Source organism: Podarcis filfolensis, assembly GCF_964270895.1.
Source record: "Podarcis filfolensis genome assembly, chromosome: 12".
Lineage (NCBI taxonomy): Eukaryota > Metazoa > Chordata > Lepidosauria > Squamata > Lacertidae > Podarcis > Podarcis filfolensis.
This window is the reverse complement of record NC_139614.1, coordinates 10,601,314-10,627,505: the sequence shown is the minus strand read 5'-3', so window position 1 is coordinate 10,627,505 and position 26,192 is coordinate 10,601,314. Positions and strand designations below refer to the sequence as shown.

The window sequence follows — 26,192 nt, the reverse complement described above, 5'->3', positions numbered from 1 at the left end:
TGTGATGGGCTGCCCCCACTGCAACCACCTTCCTCCACCATTGGCCTAGGAACCACAAGTCTTTTTTTATAATATTTTTTATTAGGAATTTCAACATAACAATTTATCAAAAACAAATCATCCTCATTTCCCCCCTTTCCCCCCTCCCCCAAAAGAAAAAAAAACCCTCCCACCTCCACCCCGACTTCCCTCAGCTCCTCCCACTGGTTTTTCAGCACGTGTTATTCTCTGCATGTTATAAAATTATAAAGCTCCTTAATTTATCTACCTATATGTTATCAATAATAAATTTGTTTATGTTTATTCAAAACCTGCCATGGAGTCCAGTTCATTTTGTTGCTTCTTTAAGTACTTTGTAAAAGGTTCCCATTCTTCTTTAAAGTCACAGTTGTCCTTATCACGTAGTTTGTACGTCAATTTCTCCAGTTCCAGGAACCACAAGTCTTCTGCAAGGTTCCTGAAGAAAGAGAAACAGAACATAAGGCAATAATATCTATAAAAATAACGTTGGGAAAGAATGTCCTGACCCTTTCTCAGGACTCAGATGAATACCTGCCTTCCCTTCTAGGGCAAGAAACAGAAGGTCCCATATGGCTTCTCCCTCCTTACTTGATACAGAGATGTAAACAACCTGAATGTCAAGAGGAGGCAGAACATTTTGTTTTCTCTGCCCCTCCTTTTCACTCTGGAAATGCATACATGCTGCTAGTAGGTGACCAGAGAGAGAGAATAACTAGTACTTGCAGATTCTGTTTCATGATGTTGCTAAAGATCAGCCACCCCCCAGGATTTAATAAAGATGTTCTAAGGCTGCAGTCCTACATACACATAACTGTGGAAGTTAATCACAATGACTGCTCCCCGCATAAAACAGGGGGCAACCTTTGTGTGGACGCGCGCAGCCCTTGGATCTGGAGTGGCTCCATTCAGCATAGGCTTGGCTTCGCCTTCCCTCAGGTGGGATACCTGGAGGTCTCCGCCTACCCCAGTCAGTTGTCCAATCCCACCTGGGGGAAGCGTTGCCAAGGAGATCAGGCCAGGTGGGGGAGGGATTACCTGCCCACACAATAGAGGGAGGATCTTACCTGGGAATCCTCACTTGGCTCCAGAGCTTCTCCCACCCTACCCACCCTCAGTTAATGCCTTATTTTGCAGGTTAACTTTTCTTCACAGGTTTTGCAGGTTAACTTTTCTTACAGGTATGCGGGCGCTGCTACGTTAAGGTCGCTGTCAAAGGGCCAGAAAGGAATTTCCCTGCATTGGCAGTTTTCGCCTTTCCCGTAGCAAAACATCACAACTTTGGCAGTATCAGGCCTTGGGCGGAATCCTTTTGTCCATCTTCCTCTTGCAGCGGCGATACCAGGGTTCCCCATTAAAGGGGTTTCTGAAGGGAGGCTTTGACCGTATGCCGAAAGGTCATCATTGCTTTCCCCTGCGGTGGCGGCGTAACGGGGGCGGCTATCTCTGCTTGAACATATGTTCTCCAGAGCCGGCCCATCCCCCCACACACACTGGATAACCCTGATGCTCCCTAGGTCCCGGGCGGGGGAGTGGGGAGGGAGAACGCCCAAAGCCTGAGCCAAGGTCTACCCACATTTGAAATTTAATAAAGTTGTGGCCAATTTAATCCCATAACACGTTGTCTTGAGTCGTTATTCCACATGACGGGGGGGGGGGCGCTCGAGACCTGTCCACGCAATGGGATTTGCCTGTCCACGCAATGGGATTTAATTTTGTGTAGACATGCATAGGATTGCACTGAAAATGACTTCTCCATTTCTCCTTAGATATGCAATATAAGAAAGCTGCATCCTGGCTTAGGATCTTAGATGAAGTCAGGGGTGGCCCATCCCATTTTGCCACCTGAGGCAAGATGGGAAGATGCTGCCTTCCTGCCCCTGCCTCCACGCCTGGCCAAAGCCTCACTTTCTGGGGTCGGCTCTGGAGAAGTGAGAAGAAGCAGTGGCGGTGATGAAATCTTGCAAGAGTTCCACAAGATCTCACCAGAAACCTCTGCTGTTGCTTCTCATTTTTCAAGGGCTGGTGGCGGGGGCAGGCAGGGCACGCGCTGCCCTTGGCATTCTGCCACCCGAAGCGACTGCCTCAGTTCGCCTCATGGGTGGGCCAGCCCTGTATGAAGTAGACTACCAAGTACGCTGGATGTAGGAGAGAATGCTTTCTTTTTGCTGCAGGATAGCTCTGAGTCTCTAATCCATAAAAAGAGGGGAGAAGTTTAAGAAAAAATTATATTAAGTGCCTGGGAATCTTGCTCAATGCCAGGTCAGTTTATTTGTTCATCTGTTGTTGTTGTTTAGTCGTTTAGTCGTGTCCGACTCTTCATGACCGCATGGACCAGAGCATGCCAGGCACTCCTGTCTTCCACTGCCTCCCGCAGTTAGGTGAAACTCATGCTGGTAGCTTCGAGAACACTGTCCAACCATCTCGTCCTCTGTCGCCCCCTTCTCCTTGTGCCCTCCACCTTTCCCAACATCAGGGTCTTTTCCAGGGAGTCTTCTCTTCTCATGAGGTGGCCAAAGTATTGGAGCCTCAGCTTCAGGATCTGTCCTTCCAGTGAGCACTCAGGGTTGATTTCCTTATTTGTTAATCTACACAATATTAAATCTATTCTGATTGGAGTCACTTGTACTGGCTCGTATTGGCTCTGCAGCAGAGGTCTTTGTCATCACCATGACCTAAACCTGGAAATGCCAGGGACTGAGACCAGGACTTTTCTGCTGCCAAACCTTCAGCTCCACCACTGAGCTGTGGAGGAGACCAGGCAGATAACATTTGCTTCTGGGCAGGAAACATAAGCATGTTTTAATTTCTGTGAATAGTCATACCGGAGAGTCGCAAGCTGCAATCAAGCAGTTTAACGGCACTGGAGATATTGGAATGTTAAGGCATTTCTTCTGGGCATCATTTACATTTACTTTTATTGTCACCATAATTCTGCTCCTTTACTAGGCTGTCACAAAGTCCCTTGTGAAACAATAATAAGCTGAGCAAACTGTAGAGCTATTTCTTTTTGCAGTGGCGCAGGTGGTTACAAAAGAAGTCAGATCTTGGGGGTGGAATTCTGGGTGAAAACAACCTAAGTTTACCTTATCGTTTACCTTCTTTCTAGAGGTTTCAGGTGTCTTGGCTACTCTGGCAAGGCATAGCTGGGATAGCTCTTAATCTGAGGGTCATGGGTTCCATCCCTACATTGGACAAAAAATCCCTGCATTGCAGAGAATTGGATTATATGACCCATTGTAGAGTTTCCAACTCTACAATTCTGTGATTCTGTGATAGCTGTGGATTATTGTTGGAAGGAAGAGTTCAGCAGGTACAGAAGGAAGAAGGGAACTGCAGTCAGTTTAAGATGGGGAAACTTGCAGAACTGTCCAGATTGGATGCCATTTTGAATCAAGATGGCAGACAGAACCTTTCAAATCCACACTGATTTTAACTACTGATTTCAAAGCTGCACTATTTTTTGGGTTTCTCAGAATTCGCAAGCAAAGCCAGGAATGCTAGTTATAAATACACCTTTGTTAAATCTATTCCATATTTTGCCTGCCTTCTTTGGTCCAAATGCATCAGTTAATTTAGCATTAACAGCTTATTTGTGCATTTGAATCTCCCATTCTTGTACCTCAGCTATTGCTTTTACCCTCCAATACTGAGCATATCCTGCATGATAACATTTATTTATGTTTTCACCTAAGTCAATAAAAAATTAGCAATAGTTCCAGGCTCACTGCCATTCTAGTTATTCTAGCAATTGCTCTATTTAAATTGGTGCAATATTTTTGAGCCCATAGGCGGTCCCACTATAAACTCTTAAAGGAATTCTGGGTACTGTAATTTACCCCTTTCAACTTACAGTTCCAAGCCACCCTTAACAAACAGACCCCTGTAAGTGAGGTTTTTTCCAGATGTGGAGGCAGAGACAGGAAAGCAGCCAAAATTGTACCCTCCAGTTTTTTTGGACAAACACATCATCCCTGACAATTGCCCATGTTATCTCAGGCTGAATGCACACCTGGAGGGTATCAGGTTGGCCTATGCAATGAAAATGATCAACTCCCGCCCAGAAACCTATGTCCCCACTGTGGAAGGATGTGTGGATCCAGAATTGGCCTCCACAGTCACTTACGGACTCACTGTTAAGACCATGTTTTGGAAGACAATCTTACTCAGCTATGAGTGATTGCCAAAGAAGAAGAAGACCTTTATTGGATCCTTGGGAGGACTAGTTCCCCACTCCTGCCTAGATGAAATGACAACGGAAATCTTACTTTCCTGTGATCAAGCAAAACGGAACACAGTAGGGCTCACTTCACAGTAAGCATGCATGGGTTTATATCAGGGGCCGGCAATGTGCGGCCCATGGGCTGGATGCGGCCCACGAAGACCGTTTTACCGGCCCACGAGCCGCCCCTGAACCGAGCTGCCCACTCGGTGAGTTCGCCACACGCTGCATTAAACTGGCACAGAGTGGTGCGGGAACTCGCCGAGCAGTGCTGGAAATCATGTCTGCGCATTCGCAGATACTGGAAATTGCATCTGCGCATGTCCAGACGCCGAAAATTGCTTCTGCACAGGTGCGGTTTTTGGCATCTGGGCATGCGCAGAAGCAATTTCCGGCACCACGGACATGCACAGACGCGATTTCCGGCATTGCGCTGTGCCAGTCCGGCCCACGGACGATCTCCGTGGGACTGATCCGGCCCATGGCCAGTAAACCTTGCTGACCCCTGGTTTATGTCTTAACCCTATTAACAACATGGAGGGAAGAGAAACTGGACAAAATTCACCCCTTTGCCTCTAAGTGGCTGTTGTAGAGTTCACATGCGCTTCAATAGGGAAATACAACAAAATTTGTAATAGGCAACAAATGATACTCCTAACACTATAAGTTCTCTGTGTGTCTACACAACAGAACTGTTTCTTTAAGAAAAGAAAATCACAGACCCTGAGAGATGTTGAAATCTTTGCCATCCATTTAGGACGCCTATTGACATTGTGATGCATGGGTCAATTATTTCAAAACATTCAATTTATTAGAGGAGGTTCACAAAAGGTGTGACAGTGCCTAGGCACAATATTCAGAACAATCCTATGCATGTTGACTCAGAAGTAAGGCCTATTGAGTTCCATGGGACTTCCTTCCAAGGAAGTGTGTGTAAAAGGTAAAGGGACCCCTGACCATTAGGTCCAGTCATGGCCAACTCTGGGGTGCGGCGCTCATCTCGCTTTACTGGCCGAGGGAGCCGGCATACAGCTTCCGGGTCATGTGGCCAGCAGTGCATGGAAACGCTGTTTACCTTCCCGCCAAAGCGATACCTATTTATCTACTTGCACTTTGACATGCTTTCGAACTGCTACGTTGGTAGGAGCAGGGACTAAGCAACGGGAGCTCACCCCGCCGAGGGGATTCAAACCGCCAACCTTCTGATCGACAAGTCCTAGGCTCTGTGGTTTAACCCACAGCGCCACCCGCGTCCCCGAAGTGTGTGTAGTAATACTCTAATATTGCAGCCTTCGAATGAGTCTTGGCAATAGAATCTTGGATGGCACTGAACAAAAAGACACCATGTATATTGGTTGTATTTCTTCTTCTTCTGGTATATATTGCTTTAATCTTTCCGCAAATCTTGGCACAATCGCTGGTAAAGAGAATGTTTTATGACAGGATTTTTATTTGCTATAAAGCAAAAATGCAGGACTGAGAGAATGGTGCTCCAGCTCATGTATCAGGGGAGGTAAATGCTTGAAAACAAATGAATTTTTTAAAACTTGGGTTTTCTCAACAGCTATCTTGAGATCAGAGCAGGCAGTTTTGGACCTAATTAGGTTTACAGAATAAAATGAGAGCGTGTGTGTGTGTTAAAAGATGAAAACAAAACAACAATGTTCATTAAAACTAATAAGGCACCAAGGCAGGCCGCTGTGACCGGGGACATTAATGCTATATAAAGAGTTGTCTTTATTGGGGAAATTTCCTGTTTCATCTTGGACAGCCCTTATCTGATGCCCACCATTTTGCCAAATGCCCATGCCATAGGTAACTCGCAAACAGGGATGGGGTGGAAATTTGATACCGTTCACATTTAAAGGTGAACGTTCCTAAGTCAGACTTTCTAAAACACTATGTCATTTATGTCCATTAATTTTTATGGGTCTACTCTTGAGTAGGACTAGTATTGAATACCACCCAGTATATTTTAGTCCTTGGCACACCTTGTTTTTCGTTGGTGTTTAATGCTATTTTCGAATGATTTTTGAAGCTTGCATTGATACTATTATCCTACGATATTTTAACTGGGGGGTGGCAGTTGGAGTACTGGTTCTGAAGGAGGGGAGGACAGGTGACCCCACCTAGGCCCGAAGTCACCCCCCTCAAAGCAGGCTCAAAGCTTCTCAAAGCTTTTCAAAATCATTTCTCAGCAGCTAAGCTTCTGCTCATTTGCTCTGCTGTGGCAAAGGCAAAATGTTACTTTTATCAGTACGAGAAGGCTTCAAAAAGCTAATGAATAGACTCTGTCAGAGCAAGCCTGAGAACTGACTTTTATCTCATTCAGTTGCAACATCTTGGACATGCTGAACCACAAGGCTCCTCGACCCCCTTGGCTTCTCACCCCCTTTCCTGGGAAGAGTCCACAAAAGTCCCAAGACAGGAGCTTTCTGTTCATGCTCAGCGGAAACTCAACATGGGGCAGGACTCTTGAAGAGGAGGAGAAAGGAGGAGGGAACTGGAAGGGGAATATATGCTCTGTGCAAATGACTGTGAACCCGTGCTTGTTTTGTGAATCTATCACACTTGCTCCTTCTACCAGTTCATGGATGGTAGAAATAAAGCTTTTTCTCTGAAACTATTCCTTGAGTGTCTGTTGACTCCCATCTCCCTCTCCCGGGCGCAAAGCTCTTCTCACCCGAGGCTAAAAAGGCTACAGTTCAGGAAACATGAATTAGACAAACTCAATGAATTCCTCGCCCCATACTTATATGGGTCAGCTATAGGCCTACATCTTAGTTGCTTTTTATGTTAGGATTTGCCTTGCCTCAGTCATAGATTTTTAAAGAATTTGCAACAAGATACTACTTGGGTTTGTGACCCGCAGTGAATTTCAAGGGATTCTGTAATATTAAATCATATAAGATATAATGTAATGTTGCCTTAGTACAATTTTCGGTGTCTTGAGTAAAGTTTGCATTTTCCCATGCACTGAGGGAGGAGGTTAGGAAGTGGGAAAAGACATTGGGGAAGAATACAATGATCTTACAAAAGCATGCCTATGGCACAGAAGGGAAAAAAGCGATAGGTATTTCTTTTACAAATGCAGATTAATTCTATATAGCTTACTGTTCTCAGTGGAGGAGAATGAACAACTGCCAATAACAGTGGTAGATTTCCCAAGGGGAAAAGATGATTATGACAGTTTGCTAAAGGAACTCAGAGTCACAGTCAAAAATATTACCAAGCTTCAGAAGATCGAATGGATGGGCTGAAATGAACTCATTCCCACAGAAGCGAAAGAAATGAAACAAGATTCACTCCTGTATTGATAAACTATAAAGGAACTCTGGACAAAGCAAGAACGAAACTTACAAAAACTTACAAAATGTCTAAGGAGGTATAGAGAAAGAACTCATTAGTTACTGAAAAAAGTGTTCAATATTGCAGATGAGGGGTAGATGTTAGGAGCGTGAGATTCAGATCGGAAGATGTACATTTTCTTGATATGGGGTCAAGTGTTCATTCACTGTGGGGCATCTGCATTTGCCAGCCTTTTGCATGAAACCTGGGAGTGTGGGGAGAGAGAAAGCACACATCACTTACATTTCTTTGGGGGCAACTTCCTATGTATTAGCAGCCATGCCTTTTGTTATGTATTGGGTTTAATACATTTTATGTTACAAGGAGCATTCTAACCAATCATAGAAGCGTTGGCAGACGAATGTTTTAATGGCAAGTAAGCGCATGCTCTTTCAACTGTCAACTGTCAACGGTCAGTTCATGCTTGGGATTACTATTGTGTTGTCCAGTCAGTTTGGTTCTTGTGTTCCTATGAGTGACCTGTTGCATGTCAAGGTCCCCAAGCCACCCCAAATAAACACACACTTCACACAGAATTTTTTTTAAGGTTATTGGCATAATTCTAACCACAACTTTATTAAAATACAAAAAATGTGAGTGGTTGCTTAGGCATTGGTTGCGACTATCTGACCCCGGTGGGGACAGACTGACATTTCGCACGCCCACGAAAGTCAGAAAGTGGAATACATTTTAGGAATAGCGACGGAGCAGGGAACCTGCCCTCAGCCCTCCCCAAATGCACCCAGGGGCTCTTGCGTGGCCCTAGCCCCTTGACAGGGTTCGGACAAAAGCAATGGTGAGCCCCTGTATTCCTTTAATGGAATACCCTTGCAGCAGCAGCATTAGAGGGGCAGGCATAGCCAATCCATGCCCCTCGACCAACCAAACCAAAACCCAATGCCTAACCACAACCTTACAAGTTGTGACGATTTGCTACGCAGTAGGCAAAAACCAAATGGCACCAGCCAATCAGCCAACTGGACAAAATTCCTACCAGGCCCCTGCCCCCAAAGCAGACGACCCCATGACAGGCATAGCAAGGTCAACACGAACAGCTCTAAATATAGGGAGGGAGGGTGGGCAATCCGATGCACGCAGCGAAAAGAGGAAGCTCAACTGTGCGTGCAGGGAGTTTTAACATTATTGGCTGTCAATCACAAATGGCAACATTGACTTCTCCCCAACAACAAGGGAAGCCCAATCACAACAGTGGCCAATGACTACTTAGCCCGCCTAAAAACTATGGGGTGTCTTGCCAGCCCCCACCGCAACACGTGCTCTCCATGAAGGAGAACACGCTTTGTCACTGACAAATGGTTGAATAAACTTAGTTGAGGAACTTATACTGCCTTGGGCTTTTCCTGAACATTTAACACCTTTCTACATACAGGCCACTCTCCATGCAAACAGATTAATGGATGCAAATCTGACATCAGAAACAGCAGCATTCTGAAACCAGTGGGCAGACATTTCCAGCTCTCCAGATCACCCGGTTACTGATAAATTGACCACCACTGAAGAAAGGACCTTCAAAAGGAGACTCCAGCATGAATCACCACTGAACTTATCAGGAAGTTCCATTCTATCACCCAAGGAATGGAGATGTGGTGTTAATTGGCTAAATGTGACCTTTTCTACATGGAACATGCCCACATTTCATTGGATGTCTCACTTCGATTCTGAACAGGTTGAGAGAACATATGACTGTGATCAAGTGCAGCAACGGAGGCCAATATAAGTGCCATTTCCCCCATTTATGAAGCATGCCTGCAGCACTTTGTGGCCCTGTCTTTTTTCCTGCTCTTTCAGAGGTGGCAGCCATTTTGTGTTATGCCATATCACAGCGCCAGCCATTTTGTAATCAGAGCTCCCAACCCTTTATGAGCATACTAAATGTGCCTAACGGCACAAAAGGTTGGTGGTCTCTGCTTCACAGAGCCAAGCCGTATTTTCATGCTTCCTCTGTTTCTATTTTTGTGGAATGGAATGATATTTTCTTCACCACACAGTGCTAAATAGCAAACAAGTGATGGATTTACATTTCCCCTTATTTTCTTTATTTTCATGTTCAGGTGCATTGTCATAAAAGGAGCAGGGATGAGGATAAATCCTGTATCCTTTGACACAAGGACTGTCTTAAATAGAAATGAATTCTTTCTTGTTTACTTTCCTTTCTCTCTGGCCATCAACAGGTCTCTTCTTTCTCAATTTGCTACTTTCCCACAGTATCTTGAAACCAAAAGTACCCTTTAAGGATTGTTCCTTCAACTTCTTTTAAACTCAAAAGGTATGAAAGTGATTGAAAGTTGGAGATTGCACATCTAGCTGTGTACACACACGGGAGAGGAATGATTTTTCTTTTTTTGCTTCTGGGAAGATATAGAAAGCTATTCTCAAGTTTCTTTTATTTGTTTCCTTGGGGAATTGATTGTGTCCACCTCTTGTCACATAGTGTGCAACCTTATTCCTTTCTTTGCTCAACCAAGTTGAGAAGTTCCATTACTAATAGGGATGTAAGACATTGTTTTCCATTCCGCTCTGTATCTGTTGCGTGCACCACTGCTTCCATTCCACTGCAGTTCATCTTCTGCCAAAAACTACATCATGCACCTTGCTGTGCACTGTGTTGAAATGACGCCATTTATGTAATAAATTACGTTATTACTTTATTCCAACCCCATTCATTTCGGTGCAAAGGAAATGCAGTGCAAACGGAGGCAGGGAATTTAATCAATTACATATTGGTGATAAACAGAACCTCCAGGATCAGTAGCAGTATGCGATTGAAAACCAGGTCCTATGGGTTAAATAGTGCCCTGAATAATTGGTCTGGATATTAATAGAAACAAGAGGATGAAACAAAGCATCCTCAAGCATTTCAGTTTGCCAGATAGAACAATCTCCCGTCTCCTCCTCATACGCCAACAAGGTTTGTTGGGTGAATTTTGCCCTATAATTATTTATGTTTCTCAGTAGCTATACACAAAAGAAAGAGTCGCGAAGCAACTGGACAAGATTAAGCAGAGTTCTTATGAGTCTTTCCCACACTAGTGCTGATTTGGGAAGTCTATGGCACCTTCTGATCTTCTCAGATCTTTCTTGTTATGAATTCAGTGGTCCGTAGTGTCTTGCCTCGAATGCGTCATGGGAACCCACCTACACTTCATTTATTACCCGCAGAATTGAAGTTGACAGAAGCATGAATATGAAATTAATGCAAACACTGAGTCACTAGCTTGCCAGTAACACTACTGAAAGGAGGACTTTATTTAGAATAATGCATTCAGCCTGGTTTGGTGTATGTTACTTTTATGTTTTTCCAGTTACTCATGCTTACCTGAAGGAGATATGAAAGTGGTATCACTGGAATTGGTCACACACACAACCTCCACACACATCAAGCAGAATAAAATGTGACAACATTTTTGTTTGGAGAACGATAGCAATTAGATGATTAAAAGTAAGGTGTCAACTGCCAAATTTGATGAAATCTGCTCAAACAAGGTTTGGGATGAGGAAAGTTAAGCAGGATATTTTTTTTAACTGTCCCAAATCAAAAGCTATAAAATGGAAGAGTGATTTGGGCTGTCAACTTATACAGTTGTACCTTGAATCCTGAATGCCTTGCGAGTTGAACGTTCTGGCTCCTGAACACCGAAGTGAGTGTTCCATTTTGCAAACGTAATTTGGAACCCAAACACCCGATGAGGTCTCTGCAGCTTTCGACTGGCTACAGGAGCTTCCTGCAGCCAATCGGCAGCCGCGCCTTGGTTTCCGAACATTTTGGAAGTCGAACGGACTTCCGGAATAGATTCCATTCGACTTCCGAGGTACCACTATATATACTTACCTGAGAATGGAACTTACTTCTAAGGACACACATCTAGGATTGTGCTGACATTGAGGTAACCATGTGCCCTAATTTACAGGGCACAGCCCCCTGTTTGGAGGAGTCTTCTATCTGAAGGCCTATCTGGTTTAAGTCCAGTTTAAAAGATAAAGGAACCATAAGAAGGGAGAGATGGAGGGGATGGAAGTTGCCTGTTGACAGCAGACTGAGTATGCACACAGGTCGCCTGTTCTCAGTCTTCCCCACTATGGGGAGAGGTATTGTCTTTCTATTTAAATTACAGTAATTATTTCTCAATTTGCATCTCTATATAAATCAACACACTAACACTTTATGCAAGCCTATACCCCCCCTCCCCCCTCCCTCACTTCCTTCCTTCCTTCCTTCCTTTTAGGACCAAAAGCTAGGCCTGAAGAACTGTGGTCACACAAGCCAAACAAAGCCCATGGTGGCTTACTAGGGATGGGCAGGGGGACATTCTGTGGAGATGCATGAAGTATTTGGCACAATACATGACTGGCAGGCTGATTTCAGCATGGGGAGGGGGATCAGATGCTGAGGAAGCAGGAGTGGGAAACACCAACAAAAGAATATAAGCATAGATCTAGTGAGCGATAGAGAGCGGCTGCAGAAGTGGAAGAGTTGTACCAATTAGGAAATGAAGAAATGCTAAGAGGAGAGGAGCTTGTAGAAGTGTGTTGAGAGGATTGAAAAGTGACGAGTGTCACCAGGCTTGTCTGTGCAATATACATTTAAGGCAGTATCATGTCACTTCAAAAAGTCATGCCTGGGGATTGTAGTTTATGAAGGGTACTGAGAGTTTGAAAAAAGGTAAAGGACCCCTGACAGGTAAGTCCAGTCGCAAACGACTGTGGGGTTGTGGCACTCATCTCGCTTTACTGGCTGAGGCAGCCGGCGTTTGTCCACAGACAGTTTTTCCTGGTCATGTGGCCAGCATGACTAAGCCACTTCTGGCGAAACCAGAGCAGCACACGGAAACGGAGTTACAGTTCTCACGGCGCTTTAACGGTCATTCCCTCTTCCCAGGGAACTCTGGGAATTATAGCAGAACAAGTAATATAAAGCTGAATGATGTGCAGATGATCCAATTGAAACTCAACACTTACACACTATTATTGTGTCAACGGCATGTTGCAGAATATACCCGCCAGAAAACCCCACCAGCTTGGAGGGGCCCCAAGTCAAATTCTGCTGCTTTCGGTGAAAATGAAAATTTGTGCATGTGGGAAGGGGGAATACTGATGGTGTATTCCACAGATTATCCTCAACTTCCTCTGGCAACTGACTCTTCTTCTTTCCTGACAGGAAACTCGCTCTATTATTCCACATGAGTATACCCTACGTGAACTCCATGGAAACATTCTGGGAGTATAATTCCACCAGCCATGCTGCATGCATTAATGCTCAGTTCCCTGTGAAGTCAATTTAAAAAAGCAAGACTTTGATAATATGCTATGACTGTGTCAACAGAACGGCATGAAGCTGCTTTTGCTTTCAGTTTCACTGGTCCTCAAGTGCACTGAAGAATTTTCTGTGGGACTCTCGGAGGACAATAGAAGAGGCCTTCTGCACCTGGAGATGCCAGAAGTTGTGAGAATGCTGTAGCAAAAACCAGGGAGGCACCACCAAGCATTTATTTAGGCATTCCAGTATTGGAGAACCTGATCCTAAAGAAACAGGGTGGTCTTGTGTTCTCCTTTATGAAGCAAGTCTTCCATTTGAAGCAATGGCGCTGCCTTGCCCCTGTGATTGAGGGGGCCCAGGGCCGTGTGACGTCAGCATGTCATGTTCTCAAACCCCGTGGCATGTGCTCATGACGTCAGCACACCCCGTGGCATGCGCAAGTGATGTCAGCATGCCCTGTGGCATACTCGCAGTGCGCGCCCATGCCCCACAGTGTGCTGATGTTACTCGCGCATGCCACAGGCCATACTGATGTGTCGTGTGGACGCCCCTCTGTTGGGATTCACAGAATGTTGTGTGAGATAGTAAGTCCGCAGGCTTGTGCAATCAGCCTGCAATACTTTCTATGGAAGTGCTGGGTCAGAATGACTCGGCATTAATGTGCTGTCAGTTGATTGGCTGTCATCAGTTTTGTTAAGTTGTGGGTGAACATATCAGACGACACAGTGATTCTTCAAACAGCTCTTCTTTATTCAGATGCCAGAACAGAACTAACTGAGGAGCTCAGTCAGCCTGCTTATATAGAGCTCCAGAACAATGGCAACTGTTGCGACTTTCTAAAACTATCCAATCACAGAACGTCACTTTCGTTCCTTCATTTGCATAACTATCTACAGTATCCCCCTGCTGGCCCAGGGTGAGAACATCAGTACATAACAAGTTTAAAAGGGAAACCTGTTCAGCAGTAGTGGTGGTGTAGAAGAGTGTGGTCAGAGAGAGATAGAAAGGTCTTCCTATTTGCCTTAAGGTGCAGCCAGGTACTCTGTTTGACTGTATGAACTGCTCGTGTATTATAGCCTGTAGATATTTGTGTATATAGCTCACAATAAATATACTACACTGAAGAACCTGGAACTGAGCATTTCTGCTAAAGCGCCGCGAAGAATTCACGACACCCTTGGTGTGCATTTGCAGCTGCTGCAGAACTTGGGGGGCGGTCCTTTCATGAGAAATATTGAAAGGGCTGTGGCTCCTGGCCCCTCCCACTTGCCACCTAAGATTTGAAGGGTTGTCCCATCTGAGTCCAGGTTAAAAATACAGTGGTACCTCAGGTTAAGAACTTAATTCGTTCCAGAGGTCCGTTCTTAACCTGAAACGGTTCTTAATCTGAGGTACCACTTTAGCTAATGGGGCCTCCTGCTGCCGCACGATTTCCATTCTCTCTCTCTCTCTCTCTAAAATTTTTAACATATAAATTCCAAAAATCATTTAACATAACTTCTTATCTTATACAATATTTTAGACTTCTGTCAACAACCTCTGAAGATTTTCCACTCTTTATCACTTGTTCTGCATTTCTTAATTTCTCTATTACTTTTAATTGTCCTTAACTAATAATTCTTTTCAAAGTATTTCTTGCAATATTTCACAAAGTCCTCCTCATAGTCCTACTAGCGTAATTTATCACAATTGCTTTTCAAATAGTTCAAATATTTACTCCAGTCCTCTAACAATCTCTGATCCCGCAGGTTTCGAATCCTTCCTGTTAATTTATCTAATTCTGCATAGTCCATTAATTGCGCAATTTCTATTCTTATCCTGGGGCAAAGTTCTTAACCCTGAGCAACCACTTCCTGGTTAGTGGAGTTTGTAACCCGAAGCGTCTGTAACCCAAAGCGTCTTTAACCTGAGGTACCACTGCAAAGATTTATAAGAACCGATACATGGTCGGCGTTCTTTGGCATAGAGTTCTTTTGCCAGGGACTAGATGCTGTGCGAGCCATGAAACTGAGTGCCACAGTCATCTCTGCTTATGTGTTACGGAGACTATATGGCAGCAATGTGCTTGTAAAATATAATTTTACACTAAACACTAAATTTCTACAAAAAGCCTGGATTCTTAATAGACTTTTCTCCAATTCAAATCAAAGAGAAATGGTATTCAACTAATGGTTTATGAAGACGTTTGCATATAAAACCTGAGTTAAACATGAGTTTAGACATCCTAAAAGCTGGTCAAATGTTTGGCAAGTTCATAACTTCTCTGAAAATGTTAAATAACTTGTGAAAAATAACAAAATGTCACTCTGCTGTAAAAATATGCATTGGCTCAGCAAAAAACATTATAAACCCGAGGAAAGATTATTGATTGTCCCAAACACGGTCTCAGCTTCCTTGTTAATAATTGGTAGATTGTTGAAATTATGAGCTCTTCAAAAAGTAAAGTTTACTGCAGGTTTTAATCTTTTTTATTATTATTATAACAACTGCATTTAAAGACCGTTGGGGGACTTGTCTGCTGTTTGTTATATGGTCCTGAGCAGATATAATGTTTGAACTTGGAGCCCATAGGAAGAAGATATGGGGTGGGGGTGGAGATTTGATTCAGATCACAATGAAAGGAGAACCTTCCTAATCCACACTTTTCCAGACAATATGCAGCTGAAAACACAGCCATCCTTTAAGATTTGCACACCTCCAAATTTTCAGTGTTGTTCTCCAGGTAAAGCAATGTGTACAAAAATACTTATTGTTGCAAGCCACCCCAATCTCTGAATGGTGCAAGTTTCCAGGTGTTCTAGGCACACTTGCCCAGGGTCTGTGATTCTTTTAGGAAATGAGGCACAGTGGAGACTGTGGTGTCTTTATGATATATGATTTATTTACACTGAACCTACGATGGAGGGATTCACGGAATTAATAATCCAAAATTATATTAGAGGCAAATGCTTTGCAAAAATATGGATATTATGCATATATTAGGCAAAATTTACACTAAAATACTGGTGATTTTTCACGAGAACCTTCTTTTTTTTAAAAAAAATGCAAACTTATGTGGAAAGAACTGAAGACTAGTGAAATGGGAAATTGAGAGAAACCAAAACTGTCAGATACACTCATTCCTAGTAGGAAGATCTCCATACTTTTATCTGTTTTAGTATTTTAACTTTTGTATGTTTTAAAGTATGGTTGTGAATTTCCATCAGTTTATTGTTTTAACTTTTTGTAAACTGCATGGAGGTGTTTTTTCTTCTTTTTTCAATCAAGCGGTGTATACTTTTAAAAAAATAAATACATACGTACACTAGCAATGACTTGCGGAGTTCCCAAACATTGTGGCAACCATGATATCCGACAAATTATACCTCTTTTCAGGAAGCTAAATTTATTCCTTCCTGTGAGAATTGGAATCTAGTTGCACAAAATTCTGCATGAGTTCTACTCGGGTTCCATGCTAACTCTGGCGAAAAGAAAGTCTCTTCCTCTACAACCAATGTGGAAACTCAGCAGGTTAGCAGAAAGGAATGGATTGCTCTGTGCTTCTTGCACTAGCCTAATTGGTTGAAGACAAGTATTTTTTGCTAGCCTGCTAAGAGGTAGGAGCCAGCATTTCTGCACTGGCTGTTGAAGAAGGGATGCCCCTCCTCTCCAGACAGCATTCAAATAAATTTATAAGACCCTTAAGGCAAAGGGACCCCTGAACATTAGGTCCAGTCGTGGCCAACTCTGGGGTTGCGGTGCTCATCTCGCTTTACTGGCCAAGGGAGCCGGCGTACAGCTTCTGGGTCATGTGGCCAGCATGACTAAGCCGCTTCTGGTGAACCAGAGCAGCGCACGGAAACGCCGTTTACCTTCCCGCTGGAGCGGTACCTATTTATCTACTTGCACTTTGATGTGCTTTCGAACAGCTAGGTTGGCAGGAGCAGGGACCGAGCAACGGGAGCTCACCCCGTCATGGGGATTTGAACTGCCAACCTTCTGATCGGCAAGTCCTAGGCTCTGTGGTTTAACCCACAGCACCACCTGCGTCTCATAAGACCCTTTTGAGGCTAGTAAATGTTTTTGGGTATTGTAAACTTTTGTTTGCAAGGTTCTGCTGATGGTTTAGTGTTTGAACCAGCTTGTGGGAAGGGGAAATTTTCAAGCAAAAATATAATACCTGCTCCTGTTCACAGCCTAGGTTTTAAAACTGTGTTTGAGGGAAGAGAATGAGATGAATAAGGGTGTCTGCACTTCCCTCAAAGAAAGGCATGGCCCAAATTATTTGCGATGTGGTGCTGCAGACAAAAGTTGGCTAGACTTCTGAGCACGTTCTTGGTTCCTGTGCAGGGACCATGAGGCCAAACTAGCCTGATGTCAAACTGCCCCACACAAACTGAATGCATATTCTAGAACATTCTGCAACTTCACAGAATTTGCACAACAGAAAAGTCGTCAAGGAAAGAGTTCCCTCCGGACAGAAATTTGAAAAACTTTGGCCTAGAACAGTCTACACCATAAGGGCTTAATGGCATTCCTCTGTCTTGTTTTTGTCATCTATTACAATATTCGCCAAAAATGAGAGCTACAAAACACGAATAAAGATTAGGTCTCTTTCTGCTCATTATGTAAACAAACACTAGTTAAGGCTCTCTATGCCCAAGAGAATATTTGTTTTAGACATTTACGAGAACATAATGCCATTACCAGCAGATGGTTATAGTCCATATGTTACAGCTGCAAAAGGGGAAATATATATATAAAACAAGTTGAACACCGTAAAAGTTTCTCTCTCATTTGAAAGCAAGGTCAAAAAAACAAGGCTCAGGAGAACAGCTGTTGTGAGGGACTAGTCTGCAAATTAAGTAGAATGGTTTTGTGGGGGGTAACACATTCCTTAATTTCCACTCAAAAATGAGCCCAAAATCAATTTAGTTCCCTAACAATGGCATCCCCTGCCCTCAAGCTCTGCAATTAGTGTGTTGCAAGAGACAGTTGCTAAAACCTTTGTTCATAAAGGTAACGTAGACAAGAGACTCTCTCATTCGCTTGCCCACTTCACATGGTTGTTGTGTATATAAATACAGTGGTACCTCGGGTTAAGTACTTAATTCGCTCCGGAGGTCTGTTCTTAACCTGAAACTGTTCTTAACCTGAAGCACCACTTTAGCTAATGGGGCCTCCTGCTGCCACCACGCCGCCGGAGCACAATTTCTGTTCTCATCCTGAAGCAATGTTCTTAACCCGAGGTACTATTTCTGGGTTAGTGGAGTCTGTAACCTGAAGCGTATGTAACCCGAGGTACCACTGTACATGGTAGCAGATCACTTCTTAGGTGGAAAAGCTTTAAAGAACTTAAAATGCTAGTGCATTCTAGCTCTGTTTTTTGGGGGGATATTATTCGTGTTCACAAGTCTAACAACTGGCCTATTGTTTCTTATGTTTCAGTGACACAGTGCATCAGTGCATATTAATATCTGTCCTGGAGGTCTGAGCTATGCTGTGGGGGCCCAGATGATAATGATGATAATTCATTATTTATACCCCACCCATCTGACTGGGTTTCCCCAGCCACTCTGAGCGGCTCCCAACAGAATACTAAAAACATTAAAAACTTTCCTAAACTGGGCTGCTTTCAGGTGTCTTCTAAAAGCCAGATAGTTGTTTATTTCTTTAACATCTGGGGGGTAACCTGTCTCTGCCCACATGTTGCCTCAAATCAATTTTGGGGCAGCAGGGGTGTTTAATTAGGTGGGTTTAAATATGTAGGGAACATAGTTGTAAAGCAGAGCCCTGTAGCCTTCCCACCCAATGACCCATTTCCTGACAGATTTCTTAGATCACTACCTGGCCTAACCCAGGACAATCTGGAAGTGCCTTGGCCCAACTTGGCCCAAGCCTAGCTCTCCCTGAATCAGCTCAATTTGGATCAGGATTCAGGATTTAGCCAAATATGGTGCATTTAAATACAGTGGCACCTCTGGTTACGTACTTAATTCGTTCTGGAGGTCTGTTCTTAACCTGAAACTGTTCTTAACCTGAAGCACCACTTTAGCTAATGGGGCCTCCTGCTGCTGCTGCAGCGCCACTGCACAATTTCTGTTCTCATCCTGAAGCAAAGTTCTTAACCCGAGGTACTATTTCTGGGTTGGCGGAGTCTGTAACCTGAAGCGTATGTAACCTGAAGCATATGTAACCTGAGGTACCACTGTACAATCATACCTTGGGATAAATACGCTTCAGGATAAGTATTTTCGGGATGCGTTCTGTGGTGACCCAGAAGTAACAGAGCGCCTTACTTCCGGGTCCCGCCGCTCGCGCATGCGCAGATGGTCAAAATGACGTCACGCGCAAGCGCGGAAGTGGCGAAACGCGAAACGCGCACACGCAGATGTGCAGTCGCGTCTTACGTTCTGTTCAGGACGCAAATGGGGCTCTGGAATGGATCCCCTTCGCATCCCAAGGTACTACTGTACAACATTCCACCTGAATTTCGTTTTCTGCAAATATGGGTATCAAGGCCCTCTCCACCCTGTGGAACACCCAAGGTCAGGTGAAAGCAAGAGGTTGCTGATGGCACTGGAATTATGCGATGAAGGTTACGGATGATACTAATGGGAAAATTGCCTTTGGCCACCATCACATACTCTGGCGAGAGCTTGGTTGACTGGCAACATCTGTATCACAGTTGATCCTCTGATGTAAAAGGCAGAGGAGAAATGGACTTACTTGCCTGTTGTGGCTGAGGTGAGGAGGTGACCCCAAATGCTTCCCACTGAGTGAGTGCCAAGGTTGTGACTAAACAATTCTTGCTCTTATTTGGCTCCCAAATTCAATTCACGGGCGTTGGGCTGGGGGCTGGGTGTGCACTGGGATAAAAGAATGCAATTGGCTGTAATGATAATGCTGATGATCATGATCACAAAATTTTCCCAGTCTGTATATAAAATAGTAGCTATAATGAAACCTGCCACTTTATAAATGATCGATGATTTATGTAATTCTTCACAATTGTATAAGAGTGCAGATCTAATGGCTATGATTCCTCCGACAATAGCATGTGCTCATTCAGTTATGACACATTCTATTATAGTCATCTTCGTTTAGCTCTGCTTTTCTAAATGAAAGCAGGATGCAAACCTAGATCTGTCACAGCTGATGAACTTATTATTGGGCATATAAATTTCTGCATTTAATTTCTCACTGTATCATCTATTGGTTCCTCTTTTTTTTGCATATATTTGCCCTGTTGTTATGAGAAAGATTAAGAAAGGACCATCAGTACCAGAAGTTGTGAGTGTTGCTGGACTTGTTCTTGTGTTTTTGTGTTAAGGGGTGGCACTGTGGGTTAAACCACAGAGCCTAGAACTTGCCAATCAGAAGGTCAGCGGTTCGAATCCCCGTGACGGGGTGAGCTCCCGTTGCTCGGTCCCTGCTCCTGCCAACCTAGCAGTTCGAAAGCATGTCAAAGTGCAAGTAGATAAATAGGTACTGCTCCGGCGGGAAGGTAAACGGTGTTTCCGTGTGCTGCTTTGGTTCACCAGAAGCAGCTCAGTCATGCTGGCCACATGGCCTGGAAGCTGTACGCCGGCTCCGTCGGACAATAAAGCGAGATGAGCGCCGCAACCCCCGAGTCGTCCGCAACTGGACCTAATGGTCAGGGGTCCCTTTACCTTTATCTCTACCTCTGACCTCTTTTTCTTTGCCTTTATCATTGATCTGCTTTGATGTCATAGTGACCCTAGGTATGCAGATTTGTCACAGACCCACCTCTGATGCCATTGGTTTATATGCTCTGATGTCATAAAGAGGTTTATCAACTTTGAGCAGATGCACATGGTAGCTAATGAACTTCTGAGGGCTCTGAATACTGTGGCCATGAGCAACTTATAGGAATGAACATCCTCATCTCCGTGTTAATATCCAAAGTGCCTTTAAAGGTCACTTTGAAGATATTCAATAGTTCTGGCATATTTTGATGAAAATAAATCCCAAATGCTGAAGACAGTTTGGAGACTTCAGCTGGAGCAGAATTTGGCGACCACGTTGAGTGTTATTTCACCGATCCTGGTCCAACTGCACTGGCTGCCAATTAGTTTCTGGGCCCAATTCAAAGCAGTGGTTTTGACCTATAAAACCTTGAACAGCTCGGAACCACAATACCTTATGGACCACCTCCCTCCATCTGAACTGATCCAGACCCTGTGATCATCATCGGAGGCCCTTCTTCATGTGCCTCCTCCACAAGAGGTCCAGAGGTCGCCAAAACAAGATCAAGCCTTTTCTGAGGTGGCTCCCCAGGGAAGCTCAACTGGTGCCTTTACTGTATTACATATCTTTAAGTGCCAAGTGAATATGTTCCTCTTCAATCAGATGTCCCCCTGATTCTATGGCCTTCTAAACATGTTTGTGGCAGGGGTGTTTTGGGTTTGTTTGGTTTTTTTAATGTATTTTGTATTCTCCTTTTGTATTTTTCTGTTGTGAACCACCCTGGGATCTTCAGATGAACAGTGGTATAAAATTTGGTTTTATATATGCTGGAAGCCACCCAGAGTGGCTGGGGCAACCCAGTCAGATGGACAGGGTGCTAGTATTATTATTATTATTATTATTATTATTATTATTATTATTAGACTTTACAAGTGTAGAGTTATAACAATACCAAATACATATCCATATTTAGAGATTTCTCTGAATCTCCAGACTTCCCACCTTCCCCTCCGTATCAACATTTGTCAACGTTTGTCAACTGCATATTATTTCATAATCTATATTTTATGTCTCTCCATATTGTCCATAATATTTGTTGCATTACAAGTGTTATTTGAATCCTGCTAATGTTTTCATCTGCTTACAGTAGTCTCCTAAATAAATTACAATTTTTCCCCATTCTTTCTTGAAGTTTTGTTCTCTTGATTCCTAAGTTTTCCAGTCAGTTTTGTCATTTTGGCATTGTCCAACAGCTTGGTTTGCCATTCCTCTCCAGCATGTATGTTTTGACCTGGATGATTCACTTGAACTAGAGAGGTGTCTCTTTGGAAAGGGTTAATGTATGAATCAGACTTGCACTCTCCCCAAAATATTTTGTTGCTTCCTTTGCTCTTTGCCCCTCTGCCCTCCCCCTCTGCTGACACTGGAACCACTCCTGGTCTCCTTAGATGTAAGTCAAATCAGCAGAATGAACCTCAGTGAATGAAGTGTTGCTTAAATTCTGCTACCAATATTTTCCCCCCTGTTTAAGAAAAGGATGATTTATGAGCTGTGTGACATTTGGTGACAGATTGCCTCTCTTTGCTTTTTAACAAAATCTTTTATTGCTTCCCAAGGATACTTCAGTGACCAAGTTATCACTCTTATATTTTATCCCTAGAGTTGCTCATAGTTGAATTCATTATTCCCTAGGGAACTCATTATAGCAGAGGGGTTTTGTTCTGTTTGGAGGAAGCAAAGTGGCCACTGTTCATTCTGCTCTTTCACATGTGTTGCATTGCAGCAGAGAAAATACTGCAGTATTGCAAATGGAAACTGAGCAATGAGACACATTGGATGGTTACTGAAGCCCAAAGATCTGAGAAAGGAATTTGTTTCAAACAGCCTGTATTATGAGCCCTTTTACATATACAATAAGCTGGATATAATTCAGTCTTGTCTGTATTAGGCCACGATCACATGCACATTCACCTTGGAGTAAATCCCATTAAATTCAGCTGGACTTGCTTCTGAGTAGGCATGCTTAAGATACTGCTATCAGTTAAAAAGAACAAATTCAGTTCCAGCGCTCACAGAAGAAAATGTATTTTTAAGGCTGAAATCCTTTGCACAGATAACTATCTGGGGAATAAGTCCCACTGGACTCAATAGGACTTAATTCAGAGTAATTTGATTCAGTTCCCATTTAAAAGCAAATCTATCTAATTCGTACTCTCTGAAACAATACACAAATTGAAACACAGCCATCCTTTGAAATCCCCACTTCTTTGAATTTTGCAATGCAGTTCTCCAGCTAAGCAATGTGTACATAAATCCATATACTATCGTTAAGTGGTGAATTTTCTTGAGGACTTTAACAAACAATAGTAAACTGATGTGGAAATGCAGAGAACTGATTTTAAGACTGGAAAAATGAGAAACTGGGAGAAACTGAAATGGACAGATTCGCCTATCTCGGCTTCTGAGTAAACATATAGGGAGAGAAAGAAACGTTGCTATTATTTTTCTAAAAGGCAAGGAAACCTATCCTTTTCTGCTCTGAAACTGCCAGCGGCTCTGAAGTGAAGCTGAACTGAGTGAATAGATTTCAGAGAGAGAGAGAGAGAGAGAGAGAGAGAGAGAGAGTGCACCTCTAAGCTTTTGAGAATAACTGTTCCCTTTTGTAGTTTCCATTGTTTTCCAAGACAACTGTGATAAAATACACAGTAGGGGTTTTAAAAGAAAAATATATAATTTGTGATTGCATAAAACGGTTCCTCTGTATTAAATATTTCCCCCTTTTTTGAAGTCGGTGCATTAGCTTCTTGAAAGAATATGCAATGCATGCATAAACCGAAACCAGATATTCCCAGAGTGCATGCTGCTAGCAGCCTACATGCCAATCTGCACACTGTTCCATTAATATTAAAGTCTTTTTGGTATAGATTTTCAAGTCTCAGCTTACATGCCAGCTAAACACACAGGCATTCCTGCTGGGTGTAAACAGAAACAACAATGTTTGTTTGCTTTTCAGATATACATCACTTCAGAACAGGGTTAGAAAACTACAGCCAAAGTGCAGCACCTGCTCCTCTGCCCAATTTCATGTAGGTGGGATGGAAGGAGAAGCAAGAGAGAGGGAAGATGGAACCAGAAAGTGGGAGAGGAATATATATGAATGTAATTAACTAGCCCTTCCTTGGCCATCTGGCCAGTATTCAAATTGGGTCTCTTTCAATGTAGATGCATTTGACCCTAACTTAGATGAGTTGCATTCAGATCAAAGCAATGCAGATAAGTTGTGTTCTTCGAGTTCATCCCATCTATTGCCTCAAGGTTTCATTTAGGTACATTGCTGGAAGGTGGGGAGAAATTTGATTCAGTGCACACTGGTGGGCGAATCTACCTAATTCACTCTTTTTGAAACGAATCGTGAAACAAAACCCAGCCTTTCCTTCAAAATTTGCACTTCTCTGAATTTTGCCATGCAGTTCTCCTGAAAAGTAATGCGTACAAAAATTCGTATACTAAAGTGTGAAAATTAGTGAACAAAGCATAAAATAATTGTATAAGGGGGATTTACTTTTTTTGCAAAACTGTGTATATTAGGCAAAATGCGTACAAAGATATTAGGAGAAATTCACACTAAAATGATGCTGAATTTTCATGTAGACTTGATTTTGTTTTGTTTTGTTTTTTTAATTCATGTGAGGGAAAATATCATTTTGTTTCAAAATTAGTAAATTAATATTTGCTGTGACTGTTTTAGCTATGGGATCACAAAATCAGTGTTGGGTGGGGAGGGCACACAATTTTAAGCTGACCTGACTTGGACAGGGCACTTGACAATGTGTGTATCTTTGCATAATGGTGATCAATATGCTAACATTTGCTTTGTTCTCAAGCATGAGATATGTATTGATATAGGACTGTCATAAACGATGGATGATGGTTCACAGGATTAAAGAGCTAAGGTAAAGTATCCAGGTCTTAGTTTGTTCCTTGCTTTGATCAATTGTCCTACATGATGAATGGGAAAGTTCAATAGTAAAGGACGTCTATATTCTATAGTAATATTGTTGGGATAATTTAGTTACACAAGTAGATGGGCTGGTTTACTGTTTTTTTTCAGGGTAGGAGGCTGGTTTACTTTAATCACTCTGGTTATTCACTTCATTACATACCTCGAAAGAACCATATTATCCAACATTCTACATGGAACTAGTTGAAATAAGATTACACACTATAGTGGTACCTTGGGTTAAGAACTTAATTCGTTCTGGAGGTCCGTTCTTAACCTGAAACTGTTCTTAACCTCAAGCACTGCTTTAGCTAATGGGGCCTCCCGCTGCCACCGCGCCGCTCCTGCACGATTTCTGTTCTCATCCTGAAGCAAAGTTCTTAACCCAAGGTACTATTTCTGGGTTAGCAGAGTCTGTAACCTGAAGTGTCTGTAACCTGAAGCTTCTATAACCCGAGGTACCACTGTACTTGTAAGTATTTCATAACATTTGAAAATGTTCATTGACCACGGTCTGTGGCAAAAACAGAGGCCACATTTACATGGAAAGAAGTTTTAAATGTGCACCAAATAATTCAACATTAACAGCAAATGTAAACATAATCACAAAAGCCATTCAAATATGCACCCATCATCATCATCATCATCATCATCATCATCATCATCATCATAATTTATTTATACCCCACCCATCTGGCTGGGTTTTCCCAGCCACTCTGGGCGGCTTCCAACATAATATTAAAAACACCATCAAACATTAAAAACTTCCCTAGACAGAACTGCCTTCAGATGTCCTCTAAAAGTCAGATAGTTGTTTATTTCTTTGGCAGCTGATGGGAGGGTGTTCCACAGAGCGGGCACCACTTTGGTACCCCTGGGAAGTCTTTGTGTATATAAACACTTTCACTGGGTGAAGGAAAGCATGAAAAAGGATTGTGGAGATCTCCCAGAGAGTGGAAGCCACTACAGAGAATGCCCTGCTATGTGTCTCAACCAACTTCATATCCAAGGAAGACAGAACATGGAGTAAGGCCTCCCTATCTGATCTGAGGGTGTCAGAAGGATGCTGGACAGTGTAGCATTGAGTCACGTGGAGATATTTAGTCATACAGTATAGACAAAGGCATGGAAAAGGAAATCAGCTGATCCTGTAAAGATTGAGTAAATTCAAGAGGAAATGGATTCCAAGCTAAGCAGTTGACTCCTTACCTCTTTCACCCTGACCTAGCCACCGTGATCCACACGACGGTCACCTCCAGACTTGATTATTGTAACTCTATGTGCGGCTGCCCTGGAGACTGACCCAGAAACTCCAGTGGGTGCAGAATGCCGTGGCGAGACTCCTTACGGGGTCCCCACTGCGGGATCACATTCACCCGGTGCTATACCAGCTGCTCTGGCTCCCGGTGGAGTACAGGATCAGGTTTAAGGTACGGGACATCCTCTCCTGGTATGTTCCACGGAGGACCTTACGGTCTTCAAATAAAAACATCTTGGAGATCCCGGGCCACAGGGAGGTTAAGCTGGCCTCATCCAGAGCCAGGGCTTTTTCGGCCGTGGCCCCAATCTGGTGGAACGCTCTGTCACAAGAGACTAGGGCCCTACGGGACTTGACATCTTTCCGCAGGGCCTGCAAGACA

General features: G+C 43.3%; 1 long non-coding RNA gene across 1 annotated transcript in view; it reads right to left on the bottom strand.

Moving 5' to 3' along the window:
- Positions 1-202: 202 nt before the first annotated feature.
- LOC310745598 overlaps positions 203-26,192 on the bottom strand; it is a 97,769-nt gene continuing 71,779 nt past the window's right edge. Inside the window, exon 4 of the long non-coding RNA XR_014540209.1 lies at positions 203-457. This is a non-coding gene — a long non-coding RNA (uncharacterized lncRNA). The remainder of the gene's footprint in view (positions 458-26,192) is intronic.